General features: G+C 40.3%; 1 protein-coding gene across 3 annotated transcripts in view; it reads left to right on the top strand.

The window, feature by feature from the left end:
• kcnip1a (Kv channel interacting protein 1 a) overlaps window positions 1–9,054 on the top strand; it is a 123,746-nt gene that overhangs the window by 91,927 nt on the left and 22,765 nt on the right. The window lies entirely within an intron of this gene.

Raw genomic sequence — 9,054 nt, forward strand, 5'->3', positions numbered from 1 at the left:
AGGTTGCAGAAGCGAAGAGTGTGTGCGGTGTGTGTGTGTGTGTTTGAAACATGCTCATGTTATTTATTACTCTACTCACACACTCACTCCTTTGCCGCCTGTTACCTTGGAAGCGCTGTTGTCATGGTAACGTGGCAATGGCGATGGTTTGGAGGGTTTTCGTCTGAAGGGTCCCGAAGCCATCGCTCATGTCCGACAGACACATTACACTGACTGAGAGACACCAGCACCTGTTGGACACACACACACACGCACACAGACACGCATACAGACAGACACACAGGTTTGTTTTTGTGAGTTATGGGGACATTCTATAGGCATAATGGTTTTATACTATACAATGTAATTTCCATCGCCCTACTTCAACCGTATCTAACTCTGACCTTTACAGGAAACTGTGTGCATTCTTGATTTCTGTAATAAACTAATTCTGTATGATTTTTGATCTAGTAGCTAAGCTCAATCTGCAAATTGCACTGGTCTGTATTGTGGTCACAAAAATCGTGGTCACAAACAGGCGAATGGTCGGTACAGGCAGCAAGAAATCAAAACGAGAGAACAAAGCAAAGGGTCAAAACACGGCTAGAGTAGACAAGAGAAAAGCATCGTAATGTTCACAAACAGTATAACAAGACTCAGCAACTGGTGTGTGTGTGTGTGTCTGTGCTGCTTTTAAAGTCCATGTAATCAGTTCTGAACTGCTTCAGCTGTGTGTGTTAGTAATCAGCGGAAAACCGGAACAGGTGTGAGTGTGTGGTGCATGACAGGATTTGTAGTCCACATGTTGACAGATTTGTGAAGTGAGTGAAAGTGAATGATTCTCAGCGACCTACAAGCCTTGTTAGTGATTGTGACACTGAGATCTGAAGTCACAAGTTGTTTTCATTATTTTTAATATACAGTCAAGCCCCTGGGGTATGAATAATTTCGGGCTTGACTGTATATATGTATATTTTAAGTTAGTTTTGACCATGTAGCAAGCTAAAGAAGCTGGCATGCCATTAAAACACAAACAAAATTAAAATTAGATTGTTTACATATTGTTCAATGTGACATTTTTAAATTAAAACTTCATATTTTGAATCTAAAAATGTCAAAATCTCAGGTACAGCTTATCTATAGCTTCTCTGATGTTTGAAAACAAACAAACCAGAAAAAAAAAATCCAGAACTGTTAGTTTACATGTCCAAGAGCTGAGTTCACGCATTAATTTCATTATTAATATGCCACTTCAGCTCAATTAAAATTATCTATGAGATGACCAATATGAATTGTGCTGTAGAGTGATCCATAAATTAAATTGATACGCTCTATTAAGCTCTGCCTCTGTTTCTCACTCTCTTGTTCTTGATCATTGGTGTGAAATCTTCAATCAAAAAACCTGTGAACGAATTATATATATATATTAGGAGCATTTCAGATGAAGGGTAATCCACTTCTTACTTCCAAAACTGATCTATATGACTTAATATTTTTAATTGTGAGCATTAGGCTTATTATTCCTGCTCATTTTTTCTTGTGCTATGATATTGTAATATTTACCATTATACAATCAGGAAAGTATAGTAAAGTTTATAAAAGTACCACACCATAATACAATAGCTAATTATATAAAACATTTAATACCTCGCCTCATTCTTATGTAAAGCTTTTAATTATCATTGTGTATAAAATTTTGATTAAGGTGTGTCTGAATATACTTTAGCTATTTCAAGAAAGGGAAAAACATTCGGCGGACCAAGCGCATAACCTAAAAGTGCTGTCCTTATTCTCTTTACAAGTTAAGTGTGTGTTTTGAGCAGTCGAGCCCTGGTGGATTTGTTATTTACACTGTGGACCTAGTAAGCAAAAACTGAACGCTTCACTAGTGATGAAACATGTCTGCTCATGCGCAGATCTACAGAACCAGATGGATTCACCAAAATACGCTGAAGAATTTGTAGGAGGAGGAGCGGTTTTAGTATTTATGTGCACAATAATAATCTTACATTTTAAATCCATTTATTATTCATATTTAAAGATATTTCTGTGCTGCTGCGCATCTCTTTGTGTGTAATAAGCAATGTGTATTTTTGGATCTGTCTATCACTCACTTTGAAATAACAACAACAACAATAATAATAATAAAAACTGTGCCATTGACTTTAGAGCATTTTTAGTTGGTCAATAGCACGGTCTATTTCAGTTTCCTCAAAACAACAAAACAATGAACACCTTCTGTTCAGACTAGGCAAGCAATTGGGTGCAAATGCCTTTGCTATTTAAACAATGTAGCATAGGACGTGAAAATGATACCCATGTCATGCTGAAATTATCAAAAAACACAAACAAATAATAACTTAACTTCTAGTTGATCATTTGGTATCAGAAGTGGCTAATATGAAAGGTAAAGGCCTCTAGATGACGTTTATTTGAGCACAATAAAATATGATCATGTCTTGATTTTGAATGATTTGATTAGGACAGTAAGGTCTGACTCTGCTTAGACTAAAGTCTGCTCACTGAACCTTCAATAATGTCCAGTATAGAATATGTGGTCATGCTGCAGTGGAAACAGAATGAATATTGTGTCTGACTCCATCATGAGCTTGGAGGACTGCATCCATACATCTCTGACATGACTCAAATCACTGATTAATAAAGTCATCTGGAATGGCAAAGAAAGCGTTCCTGCAGGACTCCCAGAGTTCATCAAGATTCTTTGGATTCATCTTCAACGCCTCCTCCTTCATCTTACTCCACACATGCTCAATAATGTTCATGTCTGGTGACTGGGCTGGCCAATCCGGGAGCCCCTTGACCATCTTTGCTTTCAGGAAGTTTGATATGCAGGCTGAAGTATGAGAAGGAGCGCTATCCTGCTGGAGAATTGGCCCTCTCCTGTGGTTTGTAATGCAACGGGCAGCACAAATGCCTTGATACACAGGCTGTTGATGTTGCAGATCTCTTACACGCCCCCATACTGAATCCAACCCCAAACCATGATTTTTCCTTTACCAAACTTGACTGATTTCTATAAGAATCCTGGGTCCATGCAGGCTCCAGTAGGTCTTCTGCCATATTTGTGATGATTCAACAGATGAAACATCAGGAAAATCTACCTTCTGCCACCTTCAAACTAGAAGCCAAGCTATTATTTGTATTATCTTACAACTGAGATTGATGACAAGACTTTAGTCAGGTGTATATATCCGATAAGTTAAACACTCACCTTTAACTGTTTGCTTTCTAAACATTATATAACAATGGTACTTAATTTCAAAATATAAATCCAGATGTAGTTTAAATCCTCATTTTTTCCCCCTGTTAAACTTATTCAGGACACAAGGCTCAACACTTCACTTTTTCCAGCCTGTGATTAGATTTAAATGAAAGTTCACTTGCTGATACGGTTTTAATTAAAATCAGGACGGGGAAATTAAACTGCGGCTGTGTGATCGTCAACACTGAGATTGTAAATGGCAGATTTTTGACGTGTGTCATCAGATTTGATTGATGTGTGCTGTGATCGGCTCAGACGGGAAGCAGAGAGTCAGATATTGATCTGGCAGAAGCCGCCTCACAATAGATGATCATTTTTGATTATGAATGAACTGAGGAACACGTCTTCGCATTTCCTTTCAACTCATTTAAAGGGACAGTTCACGCAAAAATGAAAATCCTGACATTTATTAGTTTTTTTTTCTCCTACTATGGTAGTGAATGGGTGCCAGCGTCTTTTTTATTATTAGTTTTCAGCACAAGAAAGAAACTCATAAAGGTTTATAACCACATGAGGTGTTTTTTGGTTGAACTATCCCTTTAAGATTTCCATTTAAGATTACACCCTTTGTGGAAATATATTCATCAGTATGAGTTCTTCAACTGCCTATGATCTGGAAGCATTTTTCCCATAGGCATTTCTAAAAAGTCTTGGTTAAACCATTACAACCAAAACAACCAGCTTAGAATTGACAAACTTAGATTTGAAGCAAGACGATCACACAAAAATATAAAGATATACGGCATTAATGAAGCAAAGATGCGAAGATTTAATACCATGAAACAATACCATTGACCAACCCAGGCTCATTGCTGATATGTATCCAGGTTTACATTTCTAGGGACAGTGAAATACGTAACTGAATGTACGTCTGCTCGCAGTGTTTGTTTTTGCAAATCCACCAGAGGCCGCTGTGTATGCTTTTTGATGATCTCAAATTTCTCTGGGGCGTCCTCTTCTTGTGTCCACTTCAGCTGACCAGCTCAGCTTGCTGTCGACTGACTGACAGACCGACCACACCTGCCAACACTTCAGTTTTTACAGAGAGTCTCTCATGTTTCAGACCCATCTCCCGCCACCCTCCCGTTTTGTTGTTTCTCCTGGAAATAATTTTGCATTTTGATAGTCTGTGAAACCCCCGGGTCGCCAACTTTGGTATAGGATTTGATCGCTGCAGCCGCCTGAAACATGCTCCATAGTGCAGTTACTAACACCACAATACACAGTACCTGGTTCTCAACAGTGTAATTCAGACATCTCACCACCGAACTTACTTCCACTCAACCCAACCGATAGTATTTTCAACAGCAATCTAGAAAAGATCGTCGTGGCAGCCGTATGATTCTACCACATTTATATTTAGGTTTATTTATTTAGTTTTACCTGGTTTCAGGAATTGTTTTTCGCTGGACTTGAACCCCATCATCACGGTCAGCTCTGCTCTGCATCCCAAGTCTGCCAACGTATTCGGCAAGCCGCTGTGCAAAAAGCCGTCCACATGGTTGTAAGTGGTCAGCTGGTAGTGCTAAAAGCAACAGAAGCCGGCAGCGGCGTCATACCACCACGTAGCGTTCATTCTAAAGACGAAATGCAGCCTCTGGCTACATAATTCGCGCTCTCCAGAAATGTAGACAGGGGTACTTATTCACAATGAGCCTGTGTTGACAATGACACAATCTAATTAAAAACGATCCAGAAAAATAAACATATTAATAGTTTTCAACTTGTTTTCCAATATCTATATGCATGCGGTGTTTCAGTGCTCAGCTCATATTTGGTGCTTCGTGGTTGTGAGCGGAGCTAATCATTCTTAGCTGTTTTGCTCACTGTAAATCTGTGATTGGTGGATTTTTACTGCACAGCATCATGGGAAGTGTAGTTCTCCCTGCACAAATTCTGCTGTTAAACATGATTGTTTAAAAAAACAAAAATGAGTTTGGTGCAAACAGTCAATTCACAACCTCAGAGTTCACAGGTCTGTTTTAAGGGTTTATCAGTAAAAATTTAAGTAAGAATTATCTAAATTATTTTACATCTTTTAAAATTGTGCTTATAATTAAGAATTTTCTGTTGTTTTTTTTACTTATTCTCACTCAAAGCTGAATTTATTTGATCCAAAATACAGTAATATAGTGTTACAAACCCCTGATGTTAGTCCAGGGGATGGTGGGGTTTGACATTTATTTGTAATTAAAATATACTTGTACAAACAGTAAATAAGTGCTAAAGACAACCAAAATAATACCAAAATTGTGATTTTTATTTATATTTCCCAAAGTGAACAAAAACAACGAATAAATCCAAAATAAAGAAAATAAAGTAAGGCAAAATATACTATTTACAATATTTACAACACTGAAACAAATACAAACACAGGAGAGCTGGCAGAAGGGACGTGGGCGGCGCTAATGGAACGAAAAGAACAAAACCCAAACTAAATCTAACTTCCCAGAAGCATCTAGCTAACTAACTATGTGAAACAAAATAATTAGCACGCGAAGAGTCTTCCGAGTCCTGACTGTCTACTCTATCTATCTATCCAAAAGTACAAGGGGTGGCGCTCGCCCCTAACCTAATGTACTATACAGAAGATTAGTCTATGTGTTGCAAAATGTATGTCACGTGACCTTCTTACCTGTCCGCTTCGTCCAAGCCTCGTAAACAACGTTTAAACAGAGAAATGGAGGGATCTACAAATAACGGACGGATAACGTGCACACAGAAACAGGCAACAACAAAATATACAGTTAGACGGGTTTTTTCGTAACGCAACGCAACAAGAAAACAAGATAAGAAAGGGAAAAGAGAGAGGGAGAGACTGGTGAGTGGTCTGGCGCGCACTTTTATGGAGGGTGGTCTTTGCTTATTGGATGTGACGTAAGAATGACGTAACCGGGGGAGAAATGACTGACAGCTGAATAGACCAATGAACGGAACCTGTGAATAATGAAAGCAGATATGGGAGAGCAGAGCGAGAGAGAAAAAACACCAACAGCACAAATAACACAAATATGTAACATATAGTATTAAAATTGGTCGCTGGTTCGAGCCTCGGCTGGGTCAGTTGGCATTTCTGTGTGGAGTTTGCATGTTCTCCCCATGTTGGCGTGGGTGTCCACCGAGTGCTTCGGTTTCCCCCACAAGTCCAAACACATGCGCTATAGGAGAATCGGGTAAGCTAAATGGTCTGTAGTGTATGTGTGTGAATTAGTGTGTATGGGTGTTTCCCAGTGATGGGTTGCAGCTGGAAGGGCATCCGCTGTGTAAAACACATGCTGGGTATGTTGGCGGTTCATTCCACTGTGGGGACCCTAGATTAATAAAGGGACTAAGCTGAAAAGAAAATAAATGAATGAATGAATGAATGAGTATTGAATTTTAAAATAACGACAACAACTTCTGTTCTATGAGAATATATTTCTAAATATTATTATTATTATTATTATTAATATTATTAATTCACCTTTATTTGTATAGCGCTGTTACAATGTAGATTGTGTCAAAGCAGATATATACAGATCAATTTTCAGCATCAATACTCACGTGTCACATGATCCTCCAGAAATGACTCCAATATGCACAAGTAATTATATATGCGCTGTATATTCTCTCAATTAATCAAAACCTAATCAGACCCTATTGGAGCATCAGACAGTATTTCAGAAAGCACATCAAAGTGCACAGGTTACCTCATATCTGCAATACACCACTGTTTTGCTTTAATATCGATGTTGAGAAGCGCAGTAGACTTTGCTTTAGAGTTCAGCGTGTTTATGCGTGTGTGTGTGTGTGTATGTGCGTGTGTGCGTGCGTGTTAAACCTGCGGCTGTGGGTTTTCCTCTAGTGAATATTTCAGACGTCTTGAATTGCACACCCACACTGCCTGCAGTTACAGCTTCATCAAACACACACACACACACATACACACACACACACACACACACATACACTCGCACACACACAGACTCCAGGTTGTGCTCCTTGTGTGTTGAATCTCCACTCAGAAACCTTCTGCTATGTTAAAACACCTTTGTTATATCAGATGGCCTATTTAATGATGCTTCTGCGGGGAATAATTGAGAATATTAGCATCTGTTTTGTCCATAGCTCTTCAAATGGATCATTTTCAGTTTGTTTTGTGTGTGTGTGAATATTATATAAGTTCATATTTTTGTGCACATCTTATTTAGTAGCATTATATTGGGTCATACTGATTGTCATACGAGTTCTCTTCTCTTTTCTTCTGCTCTTCTCTTCCTCCTGTTGTGGACACTGATGGAGAACTGCAGCAGAAACTCCTTTCATTGTGTTGTTGAGAGTCACAGAGAGTTTACCTGAGCTATTTATACGCTTGATGTGTCTGTGTGTGAGTTTCTGGTTTACATTTCAAAGTCAAAGTCGACTTTATAGTCATTTTTAGCACATTGCGTGACCGTTTCTGTAGAAAACAGCGTTTATGCATGTAACAGACAGTTCCAGGGAGTTAAAACAGAAAGGGGTAGACAATATGGGGACAGAAAATAGCATTGCAAGGATTGGTTGGGTTCAGGGAAGGAGGAGGGTGGGTCAGTCGATTGGCCTTCAGTCCTTCAGTCAGTCAGATGGACGGTCGTCCAACAGCGACCTCTGGTGGGTTTACGCAAGAACAGCGCGGGCGCAAACGGCGCTCGCGAGAGACATTCGAGATACAAAAAAAGCCAACACAGGCTCATTGTGAAAATGTAGCCCTGCGGACGTTTCTGGAGACAGCGAATTACGTAGGCGGAGGTACGTATGGCTGCATTTCATTTCTTTAAACGAACGCTACGGGGCGGTGTGACGCCGTTCCTTTTCGCGCTTACCAGCTGACCGCTTACCTCCCGTTAGCGCGCCACGTCCGTCGACGGATTTGAGATGCAGAAATGAGTTGACTATGAAGACGAGGATTTGAGTCCGGTGAAGAGCGGTTCCAGAAAGCAGGTAAGACAAAAACAGAATCCAAAATATAAAACAAACAGGTGAATAGCAGGGTGAAAACGTGGTAAAAAAAAAAAAGTCAGATGAGGGCTTTTATTCTTTTGGATTGCTTTTGAAACGTGTTGGTTGGGTTTAGGGAAGTGGGTGGGCGGGTCAATCGATAAAATTGGTTTGGGTTTAGGGAAGGGGGAGGTGTGGGTCAGCCGATGGTTTGCTCAGTCAGTCAGAAAGTCTGTCCAAAAGTGAGTCGACAGCGGCCTCTGGTGGGTTTACGCGAGAACAGCAGGCGCAAATGACACTCGCGAGGGAAATTTGAGATCTCGAAAAGCGTACACGGCGACCTCTGGCGGATTCGTGGAAACAAAAACTGCAGAAAAACGTGCCGTCAGGACGTATTTTGCGGTCTCCAGAAACGTCCGTGGAGGTACGTTTTCAGAATGAGCCTGGGTTGAAAAAAGCACACACAGCGGCCTCTCGCAGATTTGCGAAAACAAATACTGCAAAAATATGTACCTCCCGGGACGTATTTCACGGTCTCCAGAAACGTCCAGGGGACTACGTTTTCAGAATGATACTGGGTTGGCATATTTGGACAGTGGGAGGCCATCTTTTCCTTGAAGAATCCCCTCTTCCACCCCTACTCCCTCCTTTTTCTGATAGGGAGGCCCGCATACTTTGTCAACACTCCCGTTTTTCCCGGGAGTCTCCCGTATTTCAGACCCATCTCCCACCCATCTCCCGTATTGTTCTGTCTCCCGAAAAATTCCCGGACAACCATAACCACCCCCCAACAGCTTTTTGGTTCAGTCGCCATGCGCACCGAACCCAACGTGCAA

The sequence above is a fragment of the Danio aesculapii genome, chromosome 14 (genome assembly GCF_903798145.1).
Source record: "Danio aesculapii chromosome 14, fDanAes4.1, whole genome shotgun sequence".
NCBI classification, from domain to species: Eukaryota; Metazoa; Chordata; class Actinopteri; order Cypriniformes; family Danionidae; genus Danio; species Danio aesculapii.